Consider the following 23,456-nt stretch of genomic DNA (forward strand, 5'->3'; position numbering starts at 1 on the left):
TACATCAAAGTATCAGTGAGCTAATTATCTTTTTTTAAACCTCCGGTTTTTCATCGATGCGTAATTACGCACTAACTGGAACCCGGGGGACCGCTGTATACACAAGTTCACAAAGGAACAAAGGAAAGTTCTGGCACTCGGACACACTGGCCGTTCCGTGGTTGTCCGGGCTGAGTCTCAGGATGGTCAGGAGGCGCGCTGCGAGAATGTCCTGCCCTTGGGAGCCTTCTGCTCCTGGGCCGTCCTGCCCTGGAATTCTCCTTTGAATTCCTTCTGAATCTTGTCTGAATCTGAATCTGAATCTCTCAGGCTCTCTGTGTTGCCTGTTTTTACCTGGAGGAACTTCAGCTCATTGATTGGCTGAAAGTTCCATGGGCATCAGAGTCCCACGTGGGTTACTCGGCCCTACCAGTCCCTGATTGGTTGATCAAGGAGAGATATGAGTCACTTAAGCCTGACACTTAGTAATGCAGTCCAGATGTCCAACTCGCACTCCCTAGACAGATAGGCGCCAATGGGTGACCATTGATCATGATAGCCAGGCTTAGCTAAGTGCATCCCCCTTTGGGAGCTGTCCTTGGACCTTAAATCACCTTGCATGAATGGTTTCTCTGTGGCTGCACCACAGAGATGAACAGAGAAATGAGGCCTAATTTGGGAAAGCTCAGAAACACTTAATTCTGCCTTATTATTAAGCCTCGCCGCTACAACTGTTTTCTAAAATTCTGCACGTACTGTAGCACAGCATTTACATCCTTGAAATATATTATCTTTGTAGATTAAGCTGACCCAGGGACGCCAAATAATGTAGGGAAAACCGGTCCAGGGACGCCAAATATGTAATGATAGTGGCTCTCTGAAGGCACCAGTTCTGTAGGGTTTGGGCATTTACTGAGACAATTATTAATTGTAGCAGTAAATCACAAAGTTGATTCTTTTGATGGCTTTAGAATCCAACCATGCGACATAACTCAAACAACGCACACACACAGGTACTAACACACGAGGATACATTTATTAATACATAGAATATGCATGTAAACCTAACAGATCTTATCGAGAGGGTTATCAGAATACAAAAGGTATATATTCAATCAGTTACAAAGTGTTACACATATACAGAGGACATACATTCAGTATATCATTCATTAAGACCGTTTCGTAAAGTGAACTTGGTTACAACTTCTACATTAGATACTCAGACAAGTACATAACTCTTAGGAATTAAATTGATATCAACTGGTTTGGATAACAATTGAATTCTCGAGCTGTAATGCATTGAAGTTGAATACTCATCCAATCTTTGGGGATTCAGATCTCCTGCGGGCACAAAGAAACAGTTGCAGGCTGTTGCTGTCCAATCCGCGCTCTCTGGCTCCATGCCAGGCTGTGCTGTGCGGCTTGCGACGGTGCGCTGCTGATGCTCACTGTTGGCTTAACTAGCAAAGTTTGTGCACAGGAGAAAAGATGACTGTGGGTCCCAGCAAGTCAGGAAGAGGACTGGTTCGTTCCTGATGAAGAGCTAGTTCTGAATAGTGATTCAGCTGTCCACAGTTCCGACCTGTTCACGAGGCCTGCTGCTGGTTACTCTCTGGCAACCTCCACTCTAGACTCTTAGAACAAAGGAAAGTTCTGGCACTCGGACACACTGGCCGTTCCGTGGTTGTCCGGGCTGAGTCTCAGGATGGTCAGGAGGCGCGCTGTGAGAATGTCCTGCCCTTGGGATTCTCTTTTGAATTCCCTTTAGAATTGTTGAATCTGAATCTGAATCTTGTCTGAATCTGAATCTGAATCTCAATCTCCCAGGCTCTCTGTGTTGCCTGTTTTACCTGGAGGAACTTCAGCTCATTGATTGGCTGAAAGTTCCATGGGCATCAGAGTCCCACGTGGGTTACTCGGCCCTACCAGTCCCTGATTGGTTGATCAAGGTGAGATATGAGTCACTTAGTCCTGACACTTAGTAATGCAGTCCAGATGTCCAACTGGCACTCCCTAAACAGATAGGCGCCAATGGATGACCATTGATCATGATAGCCAGGCTTAGCTAAGTGCATCCCCCTGTGGGAGCTGTCCTTATCAAAAGAAAACATCTTGCATGAATAGTTTCTCTGTGGCTGCACCACAGAGATGAACAGAGAAATGGGGCCTCATTTGGGAAGCTCAGAAACACTTAATTCTGCCTTATTATTTAAGCCTCACCGCTACATCTTAAAGCACCAATATATTTCTTGCAAAGCTCTCTACATTTTAAGAATCAATTTACTTATTAGATTTCCACTTCAAGACTTGTTCGGCTGGCGTTCTGGGAGTCGCGTTTATCAGAATTGTATTGAAATCGTTTCCCACAGAGCTCAGATGTCAAAGCACAGCAGCAGCTCTCCACAGCGATCCTCTATAGCGCCCTTTCTCCCGCAGCTCCGTCCTCATTGGAAGGAAGCAAGAGTGAAAGGCTGAAGTGAAATAGAGCGGGGACGAAGGCAGTGAAGAGAGAGAACGTGGGAAGAAGAGAAAAACGCAGGGGAAAAAAAGCAGCGTCGTAAAAGAGGTGACAGAGCTGTCCTCTCTATAAGTGGGGTGCCAGCGAGCTTTGCTCTAGCTTACGGCCACACCCCCTTGAGCATGCCTGATCTTGGAAGCTGAACAGGGATGGGCCTGGTTAGTACTTGGATGGGAAACAGCCTGGGAATACCAGGTGCTTTTAAGCGCAGGAGGCGCCCTATCCCCGCTCGCTCGCTCATTCCCCTGTTCACAAGTGCAGTGAGGCTTGTCCGTCTGTTTATTTGTCAGCTCTGGCGAGACACGGGTGCTTGTGTATTAGTGTGAGCGTTTTTTTTATTCTGATCATGAACAGTTTTACAAGTCCGCAAAGGATCGAGGAACGGTTTATCGCCAGCTGAAAAGAGACACAGCGCTTCGGCTGTGGAGACTTGCTCGGCTGGCGTTCGGGGAGTCGCGTTTTTCAGAATTGTATTGAGATCGTTTTCCACAGAGCTCAGATGTCAAAGCACCGCAGCAGCTCTCCACAGCGATCCTCTATAGCGCCCTTTCTCCCGCAGCTCCGTCCTCATTGGAAGGAAGCAAGAGTGAAAGGTTGAAGTGAAATAGAGCGGGGACGAAGGCAGTGAAGAGAGAGAACGTGGGAAGAAGAGAAAAACGCAAGGGAAAAAAGCAGCGTTGTAAAAGAGGTGATGGAGCTGTCCTCTCTATAAGAAGGGTGCCAGCGATCCTTGCTCTTGCTTACGGCCACACCCCCTTGAGCACGCCTGATCTCGGAAGATAAACAGAGATGGGCCTGGTTAGTACTTGGATGGGAGACCACCTGGGAATACCAGGTGCTGTAAGCTTTTAAGCGCAGGAGCTTGTAAAACTGATCATGAACAGTTTTACAAGTCCGCAAAGGATCGAGGAAAGGTTTATCGCCAGCTGAAAAGAGACACAGCGCTTCCGCTGTGGAGACTTGTTCGGCTGGCGTTCGGGGAGTCGCGTTTTTCAGAATTGTATTGAGATCGTTTTCCACAGAGCTCAGATGTCAAAGCACAGCAGCAGCTCTCAAAAAAGCAGCGTCGTAAAAGAGGTGACGGAGCTGTTCTCTCTATAAGAAGGAGAAGAAGAAGAGGAACAGAGGATTTGTTTGTCTTAAGTTAGACTTTGTTTTTTTGTGTTTTTTTGGTGTTTTTGGTTGATTTTTAAGCCCTCCCCTTCAGCCTAGCTCTGTTTGGGGAGGGGAGAGACTTTTGGGGTTTTTTTGTTGCTTTTTTGTTGCTTTCTGAGTCCTGTATGTGTTTTAATGGAAGGAAAAAACATGGAGGCAGAGAATGTTATTGTAGTGTAGGTAAGAGAAGGATGAGGAATTTGGACCGACCCCCCTGGCGGGTTTTTGCAAGGGCGCATACTGTTGTGGTGGATGTGAGCGGCGTGGAGAAACCGTCTGCGGGTGCTATTATCGCAGCTGTGTACGGCGTCTGTGGGGAGGGCTCTCTTTTTGCCTGCCGCCCCCAGACGCCAAAAGAGTTTGAACTGACTCTGGACTCAAAAGAACATGCGGACGCATGTTCTTTTGTTCACACCCTGTTCACACCCTGCTACTGCCGCTGGCTGGAGCGGAAGGAGGTAGTGGTGTCCTTCCTCCACCTCCCGGCATATATCTCAGATTAGACTATCAAGGAGAAGCTGAGTAGCTGGGGGGTGAGAGTCATTTCGGACATCAGGATGCGCCACTACCCCGGGACCACCATTGCTGATGGCACGAGGTTTGTTCGGATTCGCTTTCCCGATCATGTAGCCTCGTTGCCATACAGCACCCGCTTCGCCACGGCAGAGGGGGGGCAGTACTTCAGGGTCCTCCACGACCAGCAACAAAGGGTGTGTCATGTCTGCCTGGACTTGGGGCACATCGCCAAGGACTGCCCTGAGTTCCTCTTCTATGAGTGCAGACAGCCCGGCCATCGCGCCAGGAAATGCACCGCTGCCAAGTGCCCGGACTGCCTCCATGCGCTCATGAGCTGCAACTGCGAGCCGGAGCCGGAAGATCCAGCCGGAGCAGGAGCAGCTGCCCGCAACGCTGAAGGGGTTGAAGATGGACTACGAGTGGCCGCTGCAGCTGAGCATGGAGAGTTGCCAGCAGCAGTGCCCCAGGACCCCAGTGAGCCAGCAACGCCCCAGCCGGTGATGGGGGAGAGGCAGAGGGAGGCCCCTCCAATCCTGGGTACAGCGCAGCAGAAAGGAGCCGGGGACCAGCCAGCATCTCCACCAGCAGGGGCGCCCCGTTGCCCTAACAGACCTGCTGCGTCCCACTCTGTGCCGCAAGAGAAGCGGAGGAAGGTTGCTCCACAACAGGCGGCAGTGCAGCGTGGTGCAGCTGAGATCCTACGGACACCACCACCACCAGAGGCGGCCCCTCAGCGTACCAGTGGGCTTATGACACCCCAGCCTGTGCAGGGAGAGAGGCAGAGGGAGGAGGCGACGGCACCAGCACCACCACCACCATCACCGTCAGCAGTTCCCCAGCTTACCGGTGAGCCAGCAGGGCCCTCTTCTGGGTCCAGGGATGAGAAACCTGCTGGGGTCAGCAAAGGCGCTGCTGCGAGGCGTGTGACCAAGCGGCAGCAGCAATGGCGACAAGAGCCTGGCAAGGTGTACATAGGCCCAAACGAAGAGACGCCCGAGGACCCAGAGGAGCCTGAGGGGAAGCGCCCGGTTGCCCTGCAGCGGCCACAAGACACCGGCCTGCCTGGTGAGGGAGCCTCTTCAATACTCGGTCAGGCACCGTTGGCAGAGACTGAAGAAGGGGAGTTGGATATGGTCGTGGGAGGAGAGGTAGGGGAAGTGGTGGAAGTAGGAATGGAGGATGGGTGTCTGGAGATGGATGGGGCAGGGACAGAGGAGGGGGAATTACAGGGCATGAAGATGGAGGGGGAAGGAGAGGTGGTGGAGATGGATGGGGTGGAGAGGGAGGACAGGGAGGAGGGGGAGAGGAGTGGGCGAGCCGGGGTACAACCGCCTGGGCCCTCGAAGGCCGGGATCCAGTGGCACCACGTCAGGCCTCAGCCCAACCTCAATCCCAGTTCAAGAGTTGTCCGCAGACCCATCCCTGATGTCTCTGCGGTGGCGGAGACAGGAGGTGGGGAGGAAGCAGCAAGTGTTGGCAATGAGAATGTGGCAGAAAGGGCGGGGAAACTGTTGTGCGGGCCGGAGAATTAACTTCACTCTTTCCTGGCCATATACGTGATGGCATCTTTCGCCTCTTTAAATGCCAACGGGCTGAGGGACAGAGCGAAGCTGGGGGCAGTGTTAGCTCTTCTGGGGCGGATGGATGTTGTCTGCCTCCAGGAGACCTTCTGGGACGAGGAGTGTGTCCGAAAGGTGCGAGCACAGTGGGACTGGGAGCTGTTTTACAGCAACGCCTCCGGCCTGTGCAGGAGGGGGGGTGGCCGTGCTGGTGAGGAGGGGAGTGTACGAGAGCGTAAGGCTCCTGCATCGCGACACGGAGGGCCGGCTCCTGCAGGTCTGTCTTGGGTTTCCTGGACAGTCCGTGCTGCTGAGCAACATCTACGCCCACAATGGGGAAGCTGAGCGGCTCGCCTTCTTCAAGCAGCTGGAGGCGAGCTGCTTTCAGTAGCCAGGGCTGGTCGTCGGAGATTTTAACTGTGCACTGAGTGCGCTCGATGTCGCGGTTGGGATGACCTTTAAGAGCAGCGCTGCTCGCAGCTTCCTGGAGCGCAGTGCGGAAGCTCACTGGTTCGTGGATGCGTGGCGTCAGGCTTATGGTGCGCGGAGGGACTTTTCTCGGCGGCAGGTCGTCGAAGGTGTCTTGAGACAGAGCCGGATCGACCTGTTGCAGGGGGACATGAGTCTCTTCCCGTGCCTGAGCCGGATGCACTATGTGTTCACGACCCTGAGCGACCATGCTGTGCTTCACTTCTCTCTAGCAGGGGCACAGGAGGACCGGGGCCCTGGCCTCTGGTGCTTTAATAAGGTCAGAAAAGCTGGTCTGGTGGGATAATCTCAAGTACGCCATCAAAGAGTTCAGTATCTCGTATGGCCTGTCCCGGGGGCGGGAGAAGGCCAGGCGGGAGAGAGAGCTTCGGGCTCGGATCACCTCAGAGCTCGGGCTCCTGGCAGATCACGGCGGGGGCTGCGAGCTCTTGCTGGAGCTGAGGGGTGAGCTGCAAGCCCTGGAGGAGGAGAAGTGGAGAGGAGCCAGGGTGCGCAGCAGAGCCCAGTATCTGGCCAAGGGCGAGAAGAGCACAAGGTTCTTCTTCGTCCTGGAGGAGGAGAGGCAGCGCAGCTCCTTCATCAAGGAGCTGGTGGGAGAGGACGGTGTGCGGCTCTCTGCCCCTGAGGCCGTTAGGAATGAGGTGTTTTCTTTTTATAGCGCCTTGTTCCGGTCCGAATGGGTGGATGAGCAGCAGACCCAGGCCATGCTGGCCAGGGTGAGTACCTGCCTGTCACAGAGCGATCGTGAGCTCTGTGACAGTGCGCTGAACTTGGAGGAAGTGCTTGAGGCACTTCGGGGCTCGTCTCCTAACAAGAGCCCAGGGTGGGACGGGCTCTCCTCCGAGCTCTACAGACACTTTCAGCAGTCCCAGGGGCCCCTCCTTCTGGAGGTGTTCCAGGAGATTGCCAGGACCGGCGCTCTGACCCCATCTATGAGAAGGGGGGTGATCTCTCGTCTACAAAAAGCAGGGGGATCCCTCCCTTTTGAAAAACTTTCGCCCGATCAGTCTGTTGAACACAGACTATAAGATCCTAACTCGTGTTCTCTCCCTCAGGCTCGGGAAGGTTCTGCCCCGGATCCTGTCGCCTTCGCAGACCTACTGCGTCAAGGGGAGAGACATCGCGGACACGGTGTGCTCCATCAGAGATGTCGTGGACCTTATGCGGGAGCAGCCGAAGGGCGGATACGTCCTGAAACTGGACCTGGAGATGGCCTTCGACAGTGTGGAGCATTCCTTCCTGTTTGAGGTCTTGAAGAGCTTCGGCTTCGGCGAGGCCTTCATCTCCTGGGTGAGGCTCGTGTACAAGGGGATCATGAGCTGTGTCAAGGTGAACGGTTCCCTCACAAGCTTCTTTCCAGTGACCAGGTCAGTGCAGCAGGGCTGCCCTCTGTCAGCTCTGCTCTACTCCTTAGTGGCTGAGCCCCTGGGTCTGGCGATCCCCAGTAAGGAGGGGGTGTGCGGTGTCACCTTGCCTGGGGGCACCGCCACCTCGTTGATATACCAATATGCTGACGACACCACACTGACGTTGGCAGAGGTGGCGGAGATCTCGGCCATTTTGGAGGTGGTGCAGGCCTCCTGCGCTGCCTCGGGCGCCAAGGTAAACTTGGAGAAGTCTGAGGTCATGCCAGTGGGGAGGGCAGACCTTGCACCGCTCCTCGGCTACCCTGTCAGGGTGGAGACGGGTCACCTGAAGGTCCTTGGCGTCTACATTAGCGCTGATGAGCAGGCCACTGGGCTTCTCCTGTGGAAGGAGAAGCTCATTAAGATGAGGGCCAGGCTAAATCAGTGGAGACACAGGTCCCTGACCCTAAAGGGAAGGGTCCTGCTCGTTAACACACTGTGCCTGTGCCTCTTGTGGTACCCGGTGTCTGTGATGCCTCTTCCTGAATGGGTAGAGAATGAGATTAGGCAACTTGTGGTGGGATTCGTGTGGGAGGGGAAGCCTCCACGGGTTGCTCATGACACCCTCATTGGGGAAATCTCCAGGGGTGGGCTGAAGCTGTGTGATGTAGGCCTGAAGCTGAAAAGCTTTAGGCTGAAAGTAGTGAAGAAATTCCTTGACCTGGATAATGTCGGCATTTGGAAGATTTTTAATGGTACGCTACCTCGATGACTTGTGGGGGCTTGGGGCAGGAGACTCTCCTGGTGAGGCTGACTCCGGGGTTGATAAAACATCTGCCCTCCTTTTACAGGGAGGTCCTGCTGGCAAGGGGGTAGTTCATGTCCCAGCATGTCTCCTACACGCCGGAGACCCGGGCCCAGCTTCTGGAGCAGCCTCTGTTCCTCAACCCCCTGCTGGGGTCTCGATGGAACAGGCGGCTCTACGAGGCTGGCATATCCAAGGTCAAGGATCTTCTTTATGAAGTAAAGGACAGTTTTCTGCCCACCCAGGCTATTGTCGACGCTGTGCGAGAGGTCGACAACAAGCTGCCTGTCAGTAAGATCCATCAGGATTACGAGCAGCTCAAACTCGGTCTCCCGGACAGTTGGCTGGAGAAGCTCCGTCCACAAGACGGGGCAGCAGGCCCAGCCTGGCTGGAGCTGAGGGTGAAGTGGGGGGACCGTGGGGTGGACCTCCTAGAGTGCACCACCAGCATGTTCTACAGGCTGATGGTGGCGAAATGGTTCAGTGTGCCAATCTCTGAGGAGTTCTGTGGTAAGATCTTCCGCCACCTCGAGCCAACATGGATCTGGGCATGTCTGAGGCTGCCTTTCCTGCCCTAGAGATGCAAGCAGCTGGACTTCATCCGTCACAACTGCGTTTTCACCAAGATCGTACTGCAGCGCTTCCATGCTGAGGAGGACTCCCTCTGCCCTGTGTGCAGGAAGTGGACGGAGGGGCTGCTGCACCTCTTTTTTTTCAGTTGTGATGGATTGAAGGATTTGAGGACGTGCTTGACGGATCTGCTGGATGGCTTGTTTCGCGCTGTCCGAGGAGCTGTTCTTGACTTTCTCATTAAAAATAAGCTTACGTATTTTAATTCAACGTGATTACTTTTCGCTCTCGATAAAACACGTGTGATTTTGGGGCAGGGGGATATGGTGGGGCATTCTAAAACATCACAACCATTTGAAAACTGTCTTGAGATATGTAGGCATGGTTACGGATTTGGAGTTTATGCTTAAATGAGCCGACTTGCCGGTTTTGAAGTGTGACACCTTAGCTGTCAGGCCCCGATATTGACTGCTGCGAAGATGGCTTCTTTAAGTAGTGAATCATCGGATTCCTCTGCTATGCAAACTGAAAAGGTAAGTTGCTAAAATATTTTTTCTGATAATGGAATTGTTGTTTCAATCTGCGCTTAGCGTATATCATTTTCAACACTTCGTCTTCTTTTTAGCAAAAGCTGACCCCGCACTCAGTGGTGTGTGACAGTGGCTGTCATGTGAGCACGTACGGGGAATCTGGTGTTGGTGAACCGTCAACGACTGATGATAAAGAGTCGCTACAAATAGTCAATATTAAACCGCGAAGAGTGTGGAGGAAACGAAAAACTCTAACACAAAAGAGGCATTAAAATGGTAAATAGTTTAGGTAAAAAGCATGCCTATTTATTTTGTTAAGCCTTCCTTTTCTTTTTTCCTTTAATAGAATAACGAAGAGGTCGACGCATCAATCTTCTAATTACCATCGAGCTTGAATGTTTCGTGTCTGTGCATATGTATTCGCCAAAATGTTAATAATGATGATGTTCAACTTAGTTTAGCTAATGATGGCTCTAATGAGCCTGATGCTATGGATCAGATTGTAAAGTCGGTGGAATGTTGCATCTTCAGCCATTGTTTAAAGGGGGTTCTGATTGATGAATGCGAGGCCTGTTTGATTAATCATCCAGGTCAACGGGGTCACACATGCCTGGTTGACGGGTGCGCGGATGGGTACGAAGATGTGTCGTTTGCTGCGTTAGAAATTTATACGTCTCTCAGTTTAGCCCAAATTTTATCGGCTGTTCTGTACATCGCCAGGGGCCTGGGTGCCTATACCATTACAAATCATACTGAGCGGAGTATAAAACACTTGCTGAGAAACATAATTGACAACCGATCGCCATATGAGTGTGTACGCTCCTTACTTGAAAAGGTAGATGGAAAAATACTAGACGTGACTTTTGGTGCATTGCAAAAGAAACATTATACTTATTTTTACACAAGAGAAAAAAAGATCTATGTAAAACCATGGCTGTGTTTTAGAGACGGGTGAGCCATCGTCCAAAGAATGAAGAATTCCGAATATATACGTTAGAATTCTTACAAAGAGTTCTTTACACCCTTCTTTCTGCAAAGCTTGAAATTAAAATCAATAAACAGAATGCTCATGTCCTTGAATTTGTTAAAGAGATAGATGTGTATGTAAAGAACATGAGTGAAATTACTGTGATTCTGATGTTTTCAGATTAGAAACTGAAGCCTGGCGGATTCAGCGGTGTGTATTCCAAAATACAACGTATTTTACATAGAACCTGTGGTTACACCGTCCCTCTGATCACTCAGGCAAATTTATTTGATCTGTTAGACAGAGTTGCCCAGTTTGGTGTTCATGGCTATAGAAATGGCGAGGGAAAGGGCCCTATGAACGCTTTTTCAGATGCTGCTGAGTTTCTGAACAATGTTGGGGTGATAGCTACAACTGATTTTCTGCACCAACATTTAATTGGTGATTGCAAGCAGTAGTCTGTAACGTGTGTGAAAAGTTCAAAAGTGTATACTGGGATGTTTCCTTTGATGTTTCTGTATTTGAAAACCTACTAATGAAGTAAAGTGGTTCACATTTCACATGTTATTTGTCCTGCGAGTTCTTTCCGTGAGACTTTGTGTGTGTGTGTGTGCTGCAACAGCCCACACCCCGGGATCTCACGGCCCACTTTACTCAGTGAGTGAGTGTGTGTGTGTGTGTGTGTGTGTGTGTGTGTGTGTGTGTGTGTGTGTGTGTGTGTGTGTGTGTGTGTGTGTGTGTGTGTGTGTGCGCTTGTTGTTTTTTGAGACATGCTATCAGGGTCAACCAGTCTGACACCTGGCTGCGGCTGGTGCCGCTTACACCCCGGGAACTCACGGCCCTCACCAGACTCCCCACAAACCGCCGTAACGCCCCGATTCCCTAGGGTTATAATAGAGCGCACTCAAACCTACGGCAGACTTGATCACCTTCCAACCCTCATCGCTAATACGTGCTTTCATACACTTATTTATAAATTGAGGGGGATGCGATGGTGGGTATTTGGACCCTGAGGCCCAGGGAGTGGAAGGCGGGACAACAACACTCATAATGAAACACCATTGGCTCTGGAGGGGGCGGGACATCCCCTCGTAATGATGCACCATTAGCCAAAAAGGGGGCAGGACATCTGCCCATGGCGGCCTCCCATTGCCTGAAAAAGGGGGCGTGGTACCTGTCAAAACGTTTGACGAAAGGTGTCACTTTATTCTACTCCCGGGCCAAAAACAGCCCTCGGCTCATCAACTCAATCCAGAACTCCTGGTCTCACAACCGCATTCCCTCGGTGCTTTCCTACCACCCTAACCCAATTTCTATCCCCAGGACCATCATTAACAATGACTACATTTTACAGGACGATCCCTCCATCGGTACTCTTTTTTCTCGACCGCCCAATCATCTCTTATCGCTGACCACCACATAAGCTTCTTGTTCACAGCTCCCTCGCACTCAGCACCTTCCCCTGCAATAGCACTCGCTGCATCACTTGCAAATACATATCTAACGACATTCAGGGCATCACAGGACAATTCCGGATAACCCTGACCTTTGTGCAGGTTCATCTGAAAAGAAAAGACATCTCATGTCTCCCTCTGTCATCTGTGAGCTTCAGCAGTTGTCTTTGTGATGACCTTGCCGTTGTAATCACACACCACCTCTCCCTTCTGGAAACACCTGGAAGTCACAAACTTCTTCCCCTTCACAGGATCGTCAGTGATGCTCAGGGCTTCCCAGATTTGATACTTTATCAACTTTTTAATTTGCATGTCATTTGGTGGCAGTCCTGTGTTGGGCTTCCACTTCTCAAGCACTTCAGACACTGTTGATACATTGGCTGACCAGTCCATCTTCTCCATCTCCTTTCACAGCTGCTGACCTGGGCATTACAGCGCAGTTTAGTGAAGTAAAGATGAAACGGCTGATAAAACACACATAAAATGCAATTAAGGTACATTCTAGATTTTCTTAAATACTGTACATGATTGGAGCTATGCAGGTGGAGGTCTTTTGTTCGGTATTAACATGGATTTTAATTGGCTTCTATGAAAATTGGCCATGGTGTGAGTGAGTCCTGTGATGGACTGGTGTCACATTATGGGTGATACAGTACTTTGCATCCACTGCTTGCCAGGATGGTTCCAGTTCTACCACAACCCTGAATTGAGTGGATGGGTATATCAATGTAGCCATCAACTTGCATGTTCCTCTTCTTCACGCAATGCAAAGGAAGCCAGCTGTTGTTTGAGGTTTTGTGCTCTTTAACAGGAATTATGACCATTTTTGTGCCCACTTGTTGAAACAACACTTTCTTTGCACCCATTCCTCAACCTGTAATAGCGAGAAAATAAAAATGAACACACCAAACTGTAAAAATCCCATATATGTAATTTCTTACTTTTGTTGTATGAAAGTATTCTTACTGTCATGTTCTTTACCACCCCTGGGTGCTACAGGTGCTTCAGCTGGAGAAAGGCCTGCAGGTAATACAGTACAAGAAGCTGCTCAGGCAAGGTGATGTCTTGCCCAGTCTATGCAACACATCTCTCTTTGCAACCATCAACACCTTCCAGCAATCCTTCGTACTTGGTTCTGGACTCTGCAACTGTCTAGATCTGTGGGAGAAATTAATACTCATCAACTTTTTTGTATTCAGATTAAAAGTACAACTGAAAGAAGTTTTAAAATGAAAATGACCTATTTTTAGTAATCTCTTGGCAACATTCTTACTGTTCTTCTTCTGAATATCCTTTAGGATACTTTGGAAGTTGATGATGAGGTTAGCCAGGCTGGGATCCTCTACTTTCACACTGATATCATTTAGGATGTAGCCCAGAAAATGGTTTATGTTCTTAATATAATTAGCAATGATTTGGTGAGACAGTCCAGTGGTCTTCATTTGGTTACAATAATTGTTGTTTTGGATAGGCCCTTTACAAAGTTTAAGGAAGATGCAAATGGATCCATAAAAACAGGAATCAGGAAACATTTTCTACCTGACAAATGTAGAGTCACTATGTTTATGGCGAAGATTTCACATGGGTGAATTTTAAGCTAAGGAGTAAAAGCATGTGCTATGGAAATATCACTGCTCAATTTTAAATGCCTTTAAAAAATAAATACCTCCTGAGAGCAATCTGCCACTCCAAGATCCTTGGTAAGGTCCTGTTTAAACCCAGCCAGGTGAGGAGCATCCAGGGAGTGCGTTCTGTCCAGTCCAGCCTGGGTCACTGTCTTCCTGAGAGCCTGCTGATGGCTTTTAAGAACTGGGGGGACAGTAGGAATACAAAATACACATTTAAACATTTTTACTTCTAAGACAAACTAGAATACAAGTATAAAACAAAAGATACATTTGGAAAAAATAGAAAGTTCTCCAGAACTCACATCTTCCCCTTCCTCTTCCACTTCAGTCTCTGGCATCTCTTCCTCCTGGACAGCAGCCTCTTGCTCAGGGCATCTGGACCACCGGTATATCATTTTAACATACCCTTACATAAAGGTAAAGGTTAGAAATGAAACAGAAGAACCCTTATAAATTATAAATATCTTACCTTGCTGATGTGTCTTCAGGATTCCACATAAAACAGTCCATGGACTCCGCCAGTCTAACATTCTCACCACACATGAGCCCTATGCTCTTGCAATCCCCGACCTGCCGATTCCTCAAGTGATTCAACAAGTCCTTCCTGGCCTGGAGAAGGACCTTGCTGATCTCCTCTGCTGAGGCTCATTTCATACACACCCTCTTTAGGTGAAGAGGAAACTGGTCAAATGTCTTCAGGCAGGTCTTGCACACCAGAGGAATCCTCATGGGTCTCTTTTGAAAATAAATAACTTTTGTGTAAAGGAACAAGTCAAGACTGTTTCAGTTTCTTAACCGAGCCTTAATTTTCTCTCCAATAGCTTCACCATATTGTTTATTGTATTTTTATCAGAATTATACCTTGCTCTAAAATAATGACTTTATAAAACAACTTAACTCTTACTTGGTCTTGTTCGCAGTCTTTCCAGTAGAAGTCGTTGTAGAATTTAAAAACTGCTGTGATAATTTGATCTGCCCGAGTGTCCTTCCCTAACCCAGTATTGATAGATTGTGTACTGTAGGGTCCAAAGGTGGTGTTCTGCAATTTCCTCCCATAATGTTTCTTTGATCAGTTGGAAGCAAGTGTGAAAGCTTCCTCCCAGTGGGGAAGCTCAAGATCCTCTAGTTGTATGACAGATTTTCCTCGTAGTGCTCTTCGAGGATCTGCAGTGTGGTGTGAAGCCAATTTTTGGCATTGCTTACCAGCTTCAAATATGTGAGTTTGGGTGGCTTGGCAGGTTTTATGAGTTCCTCGGTCTTCCGTCGTAGGCTGGTGGGTGCTCGGTTCTCCCGTCCAATAAAACTGCTGTGTTTTGTAAATGGTGGACTGTTTGAATCATTTTGTAGATGATCCTGGTTCCTTGTTGGAAGGTATCCTGTCTGTTTGACATTTGTTTGTTGTGTAGGCAGTGTGGTGGGTGACCGTACGGTTGCGTGCATTGTCAACTCTGGATTGATCCTTACTTACCATTTAAATGCCTAAAGCTTCGTTGACACCGTTTGGTTTCCACTGTTAGGCAGCTTTAACTCTGTAGAATCTGTGGCTCCATAGGAAGACAATCTTGCCTTTCTGTGTGTCGCTATGTTTCTGCCTGGGTCTTCTTCAGGCATTGTTCTGGAACACTGTGTCCATGCTGGCCTGTTTTTATCCTGTTTTGTAAGGGGCAGTGTGTTGTAGTTCCTCCTAGGGGGCTAGTTTGTATCCTATGGTCTGTGTTCCTTCTGTACGTTTCTGTATGAGTAGGTGCAGTTTCAGTTGGTGAATGGGTTTCTGCTTTCCCTGGTGGGGATTATGCAAGGACCATTAACATCTCAATAGGCAATCAGGGTCTTTTGTTTTTTCTCCCTAGTAGGACTGTGCAAGCTGTGCGAGTTTCCATAGCTGATTGGTTTCAGTTATTCTTCTGTTTGTTGCGTGTTAGTATGGTGAAGAGTTCCAGTCCCTGTAGGATCTGGCTAGTTAGGAGAGGGGAACAAAGCTCCTTCTCCCAGATTTTATCCGAGAGGGGACCATCTGGGACAAGGAGAGGACTCTCCTTCCAACGACTAAAACCCTCCCAGTTTTTCTGATGTACAGGTCTTGTGTAAAGATAGTATTAAGTCTTTTGATCCACGCCCTTTCCTTTTTCTTTCTTTCTGTCTCTGTCCAGTTGGGGTTGCTTTCCAGTCCCGTGGTTCCTGATGTACCTGTGTTGTGTCAGCTGGGTTCGGATGGAGTTACCCGTTCCCCCCACATAGGTCACCCAGCACTTTTTGCACTGGATGCTGTACATGGCGTTATTGATGTTTTCTGAGAGTGCCCTTTGCAACTGGAAGATTTCTTTAGTTTCTTTGTTTTGGATCGTTGTTTTCTGTTATGAAATGTTTGGCTCTTGGTGTATATGATCTGTTGTGTACAGGTTTTAGCTTGCTTTGGTCTAATTAATGCTAAAGGTTTTTGTTTTTTTCTGTGTGCAGATATGATTTTGTGCTCCCCCAGTATGTTTGTGTTTTCTAATATCATGGTTTTTGGTTGGTTTTTATGCTGAGTTGAAAATATGATGTGTTGAGGGGTATTTTTCTGTCATCTGGAGTTTTTCTATTTAGAAATGTTTGTGCCACATTTTTGAGGAAACTTTGTGTGTATCTTCTCTGGCATAAAGCTTGGAAGAGTGTGTATTTGGCTTCCTCAAAGTCTTGTTGTTGTGTACAGATTTTGTGGAAGTGTAGGAGTTGTGATTTTACCAGTCCTTTGAAAGTATGTTTTGGGTGGAAGCTATCCTTGTGCAGTAAGCCGTGTGAATGTGTCTTTGAAAAATACCTTGATGTCCAGTTTGTCTGTGTTGTTGAAGGAAGAAACTTTGTATGTGGTGGTGTCTAGGAAGTCTATCAGGCTACCATGCTTGGTGTATTTGAGTTTAATGGACCTGTGGTGTGTGTTGAGGGTGTTAATGATTTCTTGTAAGGCTTGATATGTGCTGCCTATATGTTTATTTTTTATATCTTAGCCCTGTGATGAACTGGTGTCCTTTCCAGGGTGTAGCCTGCCATGTGTCTATTTCTTGCCACATTTTAAAGTGGAGTTATAATCTTACTATTTTTACAGTTTTAAATTGACATTTACAAATGTATATTAAAGCAGCTACCCACCTGAACTAAACTATGTCAGCATGTGTAGTCTGCAAAGGAACAAGTAATAGGTTTATTCCATACTGAAAAGAGAAGAGAGAAAACTCAACGTTTCGTCTGTGAAGCCTTCTTCAGGTGTGAGAAAGACAGGGCAGGTTACAAAGATTAAATACCACAGAAGAACAAAAGCTGGGAGAGGGGAGGAGGCAGGAGCGGCAGAGAGGCCACTCAGGAAGTGCAAAGTGGAGAGAGGTGAAGAAAGGTGTGAAGTCAAAACCTGCAAGAGAATAGAGAAGATTATATTAAAATAAGTCAGTCATTGAGAGATCCTGGCCATTTGAGGTGAAAAGAAAAACTAACTGATGTTTTTTTTTTGTTGTTGTTGTTGATTTGTGTGTGACAATTCAAAAGGGATGCACATGACAGTATTTTTTGATACATTTGTGATAAATGCTTTTTCTTTGTGAATAGTCTTATTTTAGTGTACATAATGTCAATGAGTTAGTACCTTAAAGAACAAGCAGTAAAAGAAATGACATTTCAGGTTTATTAGCTAAAGTTTTTATAAGTGAACTGAGATTCCTTTACAGTGCAGAGACCCATCTTTAATATGCTGTGTGTGCTCATAATGGACTTGAAATTTGTTTTTGTCACAATGTAAAGGTATAATAAATAGATAATATACTCCATTTATCAAGACTTGACTATTTTCATAATCATTGTCTCACAGTGTAGACCTGGGTGACATAACAGGGGTCAGGGCTGTGTTGACTGGAGGTTTGTGTAGACTGGCCATTGTCTATGTGAGACTGTGGGATCACTAGGGGTCCCCCCCCAACACCTGTAACATTGTCAAATGGTATAATTACCTACAAAAGCTAAAGTTTCCTCCATTAAGGGGTCACTATTTGTTACATTCTGGTGGAGCAAGAGACAAGATAAACCTCTCACTGTCACTGACGGAGCAGTCCGGGACACTCTATGCTAGATTGGACTGTTGTCTTTGGAAGATGGGGTCACAGGTGATGAAATAGACCACAGTGGCAGTCCTGCCTAGCTGTTATATCACTGACAGACTCACCCACACATTGAGAAGAGAACACTGGTTTCTGTGCAGAAAGCAGAGCAACTCACTTTAACTGGTCAATTAGGTCTAATGAGTTTTATTGCCCTTGACATCTAACTTACTCCAGCCCCCCTTGTGGAAACAACCCCTAATTACTGTTCATGAGCTCCTGGACACATTGTTTCCCGTTGGAACCAACCTGGAGCAGCAGAACAGAGGTTTTTGTTTCTTTAAATTGTCTGCTGTTGTAAAACAAGTCATCCCTTAGGAATAAAAACTCTCCCTCTAGTCTGGTTGCTATCTCCTTTATTTGCCCCATATTCCCAGGGCAAAGCAGCTGAGTGATCAAAAGCTGAACTGCAAGGAGCTGAATTTCACACTGGGTTACAACAGACCCTGGTGGGAGAATGGGCAGGAGAGGGCCGGTTGTGCTCCTGAACTAGTCCCCTCCTTTCCTACTCTCGTATTTGCATCACAGTCTATAAACTCCAGCCCTATTGCTTTTCTTCCAGTTCATTTTTTTTAATACAGCTAGTGAATTATGTATACTCTTGTGAAGTATCAAGAAGCACTCTTATCTTTATTTCACGTACAGTATACAGCAGACTGCTTGATAAAAATAAATAAATAAAAGCGCTATTCCCGACGGTCTAGCATAGTAACCACAACTCCAATAACTTTAACTAGAGGAAGAAATCCATCTTCTGCTCAAAAGGAAAAAAAAAACATTGAAATCATAAATCTCCAGCACTGGCTGGAGACTCTGTGTGTCCGTGCTCAGCGGTTATATAGGACAGGTGCGGCTCATTGCTCTTCGCTCCCCGTGCGGAATGCGCGTCTCCTCCTTCCAGACTAGTAACACCGCTGCATACATCCCTCTTAAATCCCAGAAACACAGAAACTCCGGGGTGTTTCTGTGAGTCAGTACTGGGTTTCTCTGTTCGAGGTTACAAGCAAAAACAAAAAAAGCGCTGAAAGCAGGAAGTTATTTCTGCTCGTAGGCATAAACGTGTAAAAATACATTTTCTGATTCCTAAAACCCTAATAAAATCCATCTAAGTCTCCATTTCGTTCCCAATGCACATAACTGAATATAAACCAGTCAAGTTCAGGTACTTTTCTGATGTACAATATCTGAATAGTTCTGGCGCTGCTGTTGTAACAAAGATACTTACGAACTTTTTTTTCATACGAGCTCTTGCCGTTTTTAAAATGAATATTTTTTTGAATAAATCACACGAAACACCAGCGTCACTTATTGTAAGCATCTGACCAATTACATTCCTGAATGTTAAACCCATTTAGCATTTATTTTTAACTTGTTTTATTTTTTTTTAAATTACACACCTGTTAACTTAGTCCGGATCGCGGTCACCGAGGACCACTCCTGTCTCCCCAGATGACACTTTTTATTTTTAAGATAAACGCGAGATAAACAACGTTTGTTTGAAACCGCTCCACAAATTTTCTCACATGCACGTATTCTCAAATATCACCACAACAAAACCATAAAGTTTGTTTCCACAGACATGACACCATTATGCAATAAACCAATAAATTAATGAACTAGCAGAATCCCAATAAAAACACACGGCAACCCAGCAAGCACAGCATGTCAATATCATACATCTTTACCAACAAAACCGCAAAAGCAAAACCCAGCAAATATATATATATATCCCATGTTTTTACCTTATTCTGGAGCATGATATATATATATAGATATATATAAAATAACCCAGACTAGTTTATCTCAAGAGCTAGAGACTAGTAAACGTTACTGATTACGTATAAAATGTTTGAAGAATGAGCGCCAGAAATAAGGCGATTTGATTGGTAAAAACCGCTGTCATTCTTTGTATTTTCAGCCATTCAGAGCCCTTAGGGGGCGAGACTTCCTCTAGAAGCTTCAGGCTGCATTTTTAGCTGTCAATCATTGACTCAGAAGGGATAATCAATCAGTTTTTTATCAGTTTCTTATCAGTGCTCCTTTTTTTCACACCAGAAGGCAACTCTGAGGTTTTTTTTCATTGCATAACAGCAGATAAAGGTTCTCTAGCAGTGTCTTAAGGTTTTTATAGCAATTGCAATGGTTTTTATTCTTATTATTTTCAATATTGTTATGATATTTTATTATAGGCGTGCAATTTCATTCCAGGTCCAGTCTTCACAAAACATGATGTCGAATTTTTTCTAATTGATCAATTTGTCCCAAATTTTTATCCAAGCTAGTAGCCACCTAGAACAAGATTTTGAAATCATTCCCAGGCCCTTGACATGCAAATAGTTGAAAAATCTGACCTCTGAAGACCAAAAAAAATGTTCGCCAGCTGTTTTGTTTTGTTTTTTGTCATATGTTTGTCTGCTGAGTGGACACATTAAGAAATATAAGAAATTTGACTATTCACACTCAAAGCCAAGGGGGTTAGCTTCAATTTAAGACCTGAACCAGGCTCCTGCTATGTTCTGCTGCAGAGATATAACAAATGTTTAAGGGGGAGGAAATTCCAGGCAGACATTGGCTAAATATGTCACTGGTAGTAAAAGGTTAAGTATTCTTGCCATTTTTGTAGCATATTGTAAGTGGATTTTTTGCAAACATTTTATTTTTTAAATCACATGAAACACAATCAACCCATTATAACTTCACATTGATAATTCCTGAGCTTTATAACTGTGTATTATTTCTTTTTACCTTATTTTAATTTTTTTTTTGCATTTTACAGAGCTTTTTAATACAGTGCCTTGCGAAAGTATTCGGCCCCCTTGAACTTTTCAACCTTTTGCCACATTTCAGGCTTCAAACATAAAGATATAAATTTTTTATTTTATTTGAAGAATCACCAACAAGTGGGACACAATTGTGAAGTGGAACGAAATCTATTGGATTTTTGAAACTTTTTTAACTAATAAAAAAATGAAAAGTGGGGCGTGCAAAATTATTCGGCCCCCTTGCGTTAATACTTTGTAGAGCCACCTTTTGCTGCGATTACAGCTGCAAGTCGCTTGGGGTATGTCTCTATCAGTTTTGCACATCGAGAGACTGAAATTCTTGCCCATTCTTCCTTGCAAAACAGCTCGAGCTCAGTGAGGTTGGATGGAGAGCGTTTGTGAACAGCAGTTTTCAGCTCTTTCCACAGATTCTCGATTGGATTCAGGTCTGGACTTTGACTTGGCCATTCAAACACCTGGATATGTTTATTTGTGAACCATTCCTTTGTAGATTTTGCTGTATGTTTGGGATCATTGTCTTGTTGGAAGATAAATCTCCGTCCCAGTTTCAGGTCTTTTGCAGACTCCAACAGGTTTTCATCCAGAATGGTCCTGTATTTGGCTGCATCCATCTTCCCCTCAATTTTAACCATCTTCCCTGTCCCTGCTGAAGAAAAGCAGGCCCAAACCATGATGCTGCCACCACCATGTTTGACAGTGGGGATGGTGTGTTGAGGGTGATGAGCTGTGTTGCTTTTACGCCAAACATATCGTTTTGCATTGTGGCCAAAAAGTTCGATTTTGGTTTCATCTGACCAGAGCACCTTCTTCCACATGTTTGGGGTGTCTCCCAGGTGGCTTGTGGCAAACTTTAGACGAGACTTTTTATGGATATCTTTGAGAAATTGCTTTTTTTCTTGCCACTCTTCCATAAAGGCCAGATTTGTGCAGTGTAAGACTGATTGTTGTCCTATGGACAGACTCTCCCACCTCAGCTGTAGTTCTCTGCAGTTCATCCAGAGTGATCATGGGCCTCTTGGCTGCATCTCTGATCAGTCTTCTCCTTGTCTGAGCTGAAAGTTTAGAGGGACGGCCAGGTCTTGGTAGATTTGCAGTGGTCTGATACTCCTTCCATTTCAAGATGATCGCTTGCACAGTGCTCCTTGGGATGTTTGAAGCTTGGGAAATCTTTTTGTATCCAAATCCAGCTTTAAACTTCTCCACAACAGTATTACGGACCTGCCTGGTGTGTTCCTTGGTCTTCATGATGCTCTCTGCGCTTTCAACAGAACCTTGAGACTATCACAGAGCAGGTGCATTTATACAGAGACTTGATTACACACAGGTGGATTCTATTTATCACCATCAGTCATTTAGGACAACATTGGATCATTCAGAGATCCTCGCTGAACTTCTGGAGTGAGTTTGCTGCACTGAAAGTAAAGGGGCCGAATAATTTTGCACGCCCCACTTTTCATTTTTTTATTAGTTAAAAAAGTTTCAAAAATCCAAGTTCCACTTCACAATTGTGTCCCACTTGTTGGTGATTCTTCACATAAAATAAAAAATTTATATCTTTATGTTTGAAGCCTGAAATGTGGCAAAAGGTTGAAAAGTTCAAGGGGGCCGAATACTTTCGCAAGGCACTGTATATTGTGAGCATTTTAGTGTAATTTTAAAATAGGACTATCAATGCTCCTGACTTTTAAACCTGTATTTATTCTGACATTATTCTCTCCACCTGCAGATGAGGGAGGTATTTGATTTTAAATTTGTTGATTTGAGGGGAAAATATACATGAATTTCCTTGTATGTATCACCAGTGGGAAACTTGGCATTTTTGGATGAATTGCAGTCTTTACTGCAAGGCCTTCAGACTGATATAGAAATGACTGGAGATTTAAATGACACATTTTGATAAATCAGACAGGAACAGCATAACATCTAAAATGACAGAACCCTGTACTGAAGTAATGAAAAATTTCTGGCACATTCATAATAAATACAATTTATTTAATTTAAAGCATAAAATTTGCTTTAAAAAGAAAACCACAATTTGTACGATATCATATTTCAATATCAACGTTCAGATGAAGAATTTGAGGATTTGAATATCAATGGAGAGTACATTGAGTTTGGGACAATGTTTGCATCTGAATAATCCTTCCTTCTGGAAAGAAGGAAAAAAAAGTTTTGAGTCTCAGTCTTCAGGATCCCCCCCAAAAAACGTGCAAATTTGTTCCCGATTTATTTTGGATAAAGATATAACTCTCATAGAAGATACATTTTATCAGTTGAATGCAGTCGATACTTTTGACTTTTTATATGATGATAGGACCTACACTTAGGGCTCAGTACTGATAACACTGCTGCTATTGATGGAGTAAAAATAAGTGATGTACTGGCAGTTTTTTTTTTCTGAGGCAAGAAGTCCTAGAACACCTCCTATAAAAATGTTAAGATTCAGAGCAAGAAAAATTTTTCCACGTCACCTAATGCTATTGCATTAACGAGGCTGAAGTTGGCTTCTTATTCGCCAGCTGCTGCTTTGCGTTTTTCGTTCCATCTTAAATGCTGCTGCTGTGATGTTATGTCGTCTTTCGCCTGTAGATGGCTCTCTACAGTCATTTTTAAAAAGACTTATCCGGATGTATTACTGTACATTTCCTCAGTAAAGGGGAATATGTAAGTAGAGACTGTCCAAATTGCATTTTTGTATGAAACACATTTCAGAAACACAACTCACAATAAAACAAACTGGCATGTTATACCACGAGTAAATAAGACAAAGGCAAAACGTAGATTCACTGGCACTTTCTGCATATTTTTCACGACCTTGCCTTCTGATCATAAAAAGTCTCAAACTCATGCATTTTACAAGAAATTTTAATATAGCAGTTTTAAATGGAACATTTAGAACATGGCATATGAGACTATATGGTTAACTGAGGATGAGCAGAGGGTGATCGAACCTACCTCCTGGTTATAAAAATGTCTAAAAATTCTGACACAGATGTGTGAGAGACAATGGAAAAGACTATCAAAATCCTGAAC

General features: G+C 45.7%; 1 pseudogene; it reads left to right on the plus strand.

The window, feature by feature from the left end:
- Window positions 1-3,235: 3,235 nt before the first annotated feature.
- LOC148638092 (5S ribosomal RNA) lies at window positions 3,236-3,344 on the plus strand (annotated as a pseudogene).
- Window positions 3,345-23,456: the final 20,112 nt, after the last annotated feature.

The sequence above is a fragment of the Lepisosteus platostomus genome (genome assembly GCF_059453375.1).
Source record: "Lepisosteus platostomus isolate fLepPlt1 chromosome 5 unlocalized genomic scaffold, fLepPlt1.hap1 SUPER_5_unloc_4, whole genome shotgun sequence".
Lineage (NCBI taxonomy): Eukaryota > Metazoa > Chordata > Actinopteri > Semionotiformes > Lepisosteidae > Lepisosteus > Lepisosteus platostomus.